The following is a 3,115-nucleotide window of genomic DNA, read 5'->3' as shown; positions in this document are numbered from 1 at the left end:
CCGACGGATCGCGTGCACACCATCATCGGCGGCAAGGTGTCCATTGAGACCAAACGAGAACGCAAGCTGCTCGCCCGCGCCTGCTTGAACGTGGCAAAGAACGACAACCTTCTTACCGATCCGCGGCTTCCTCCGTGGTCTCACCGTGAAATCTATTTCAGCAGGAAGGACCAATGGGCCGCCATACCCGAACCAGGGCGTTTTCCCCTGGTCCTCGATCCTTGTATCAACAAGGTTCAGTTCGACAGGGTACTGATCGACGGTGGCAGCTCCATTGATATACTGTTCAAGAACAGCCTGCCCGCTCTGAAAATAGCCCAGGCGGACCTGAAGCCATACGAGGCACAGTTCTGGGGCGTTCTCCCCGGACAGAGCTCCACACCTCTCGGGCAGATCACGCTACCTGTGCAGTTTGGGACTCCGGACCACTTCCGCACCGACTACGTTAACTTCGTGGTCGCTGATTTCGACGGCACCTACCATGCCATTCTTGGTCGACCGTCGCTCACCAAGTTCATGGCCATACCTCATTACAGGTATCTGGTGCTCAAGATGCCTACTGAGAAAGGAGTTTTGACCCTCAGGGGCAACGTATACGCAGCTTATACCTGCGAGGACGACAGCTTCAAAATAGCAGAGGCCCACGACCTCTCTATTCGCATGGCCGAGACCATGCTCAACGCTAAGAAGACCACGGCCGACCACTTGGAGATCCCAGAGCTCGAGGCTCCGCGCAAGAACATCAGGTGCAAGGAGCACAAGACGATCCAGCTGGTCGAGGGCGATCCCAGCAAAACGGCCCTCATCGGGGCCGACCTGGATCCCAAATAGGAAGACGCGCTCGTCAGGTTCTTGAGGGGCAACGTGGATGTGTTTGCATGGAAACCTTCCGACATGCCCGGTGTACCTCGGGACTTGATTGAGCACTCCTTGAATGTCAACAGCAAAGCCAAACCAATCAAGCAGAAGGTACGACGGTTCGCTCGCGACAAAAAGGAGGCGATTAGGGTAGAAGTTACACGGCTTTTGGCAGCCGGATTTATCAAAGAAGTGTATCATCCGGAATGGTTAGCCAACCCGGTTCTTGTACGCAAAAAGAATAATGAATGGAGAATGTGCGTTGATTACACTGATCTCAACAAACACTGCCCTAAGGACCCCTTTGGTTTGCCTCGCATAGACGAGGTCGTAGATTCAACCGCCGGTTGCGAGCTGCTTTCCTTTCTTGATTGCTACTCTGGTTATCACCAGATCGCTCTCAAAAAGGACGACCAGATCAAGACATCTTTCATCACGCCTTTCGGCGCCTACTGCTACACGACTATGTCGTTCGGGCTCAAAAACGCCGGTGCTACCTACCAACGCGCTATACAGGCCTGCCTCAACGATGAGATAAAAGACGGCCTCGTCGAGGCTTACGTCGACGATGTAGTTGTCAAAACCAAGGAAGCACATACCCTTGTTGACAATCTGGAACGCACCTTCGCAGCCCTTAATACGTTCCAATGGAAATTAAACCCAAAGAAGTGCATCTTTGGTGTCCCGTCTGGCATACTGCTCGGCAACGTCGTCAGTTACGACGGCATACGCCCTAACCCGGAGAAAGTCAAAGCTGTCTTAGACATGAAGCCCCCAAAAAAGGTGAAGGATGTCCAGAAGCTCACCGGCTGCATGGCTGCTCTAAGCCGTTTCATATCAAGATTAGGAGAAAAAGGACTACCGTTCTTCAAACTGCTCAAAGCGTCCGAGAAGTTCCAGTGGTCGGAGGAAGCAGACGCTGCCTTCATGCAGCTGAAGCAATACCTCACGTCACCTCCGGTACTTACTGCTCCCAGACAAGACGAAACTCTCCTACTTTACATCGCGGCAACCGATCGGGTGGTTTCCACTACACTGGTGGTCGAGCGTGACGAGCCGGGCCACGCCTACAAGGTACAGCGGCCTATCTATTTCATTAGTGAGGTACTCAACGAATCCAAGACCAGGTACCCACAGATTCAGAAACTGCTCTACGCCATACTGATAACATCCCGAAAGTTGAGGCATTACTTCGACGGATATCGTGTGGTGGTCATGACCGAATATCCTTTGGGGGACATCATTCGCAATAAGGATGCGAACGGGCGCATCGTCAAATGGGCAATGGAGCTATGCCCCTTTTCATTGGAATTTGCAAGCCGTACTACAATCAAGTCTCAGGCACTCGTCGATTTCATCGTCGAGTGGACAGACTTAAGCACGCCTGCTCCTCCGGGATCCGACGAATATTGGACGATGTATTTTGACGGTTCTCTCAACATTGACGGTGCGGGAGCAGGAATTCTTTTCATATCACCATCCAAGGAGCAGCTCCGGTACGTCCTCAGGATTTATTTCCCAGCATCTAATAATGCCGCCGAGTATGAAGCATGCTTGCATGGTCTACGCATTGCGGTTGAGCTTGGAGTTAAACGTCTCTATGTTTACGGAGATTCGGCTTTGGTCATCAACCAACTCAACAAGGACTGGGACACGACCAGTGAAAAGATGGACGCATATTGCAAATCGATAAGAAAGCTGGAAGGCAGGTTCTATGGCATCGAGTACATACACGTGGTCCGGGACAAGAACCAGGCAGCGGATGCGTTGTCAAAGTTAGGATCATCCCGAGCCAAAATCCCACATGGCGTATTCGTCCAAGACCTGCTCACGCCCTCCATTGAAGACGAAGATTCAACGACCGACAAAGTCTCAGACCAGCAATTAGTGGCTACGGTTCCGGCGCCGAGCACAACCGAGCCGCTTCCGACCACTCATGAGCCAGACTGGAGAACACCTTTCATCAAGTACTTAACAGACGGTAGCGGTTATATCGATCGAACAGAAAATGAACGCCTGATGCGTCGTAGTAAGCAGTATCTGCTCGTCGACGGCAAGTTATGGCGCAAAAACGCTAAGGAGGAAATCTTGATGAAGTGCATAACCCAGGAGGAAGGCAAGCATCTCCTAGACCAAATTCACTCTGGCTCCTGCGGCAACCACGCGGCCTCAAGAACACTGGTCGGTAAGGCTTTCCGAGCAGGGTTCTATTGGCCGTCAGCAGTGGCCGACGTAGAGAAGCTAGTCCGCCGCTGTG

This window comes from Miscanthus floridulus, chromosome 7, assembly GCF_019320115.1.
Source record: "Miscanthus floridulus cultivar M001 chromosome 7, ASM1932011v1, whole genome shotgun sequence".
NCBI classification, from domain to species: Eukaryota; Viridiplantae; Streptophyta; class Magnoliopsida; order Poales; family Poaceae; genus Miscanthus; species Miscanthus floridulus.
Note: the sequence above shows the minus strand (reverse complement) of the source record.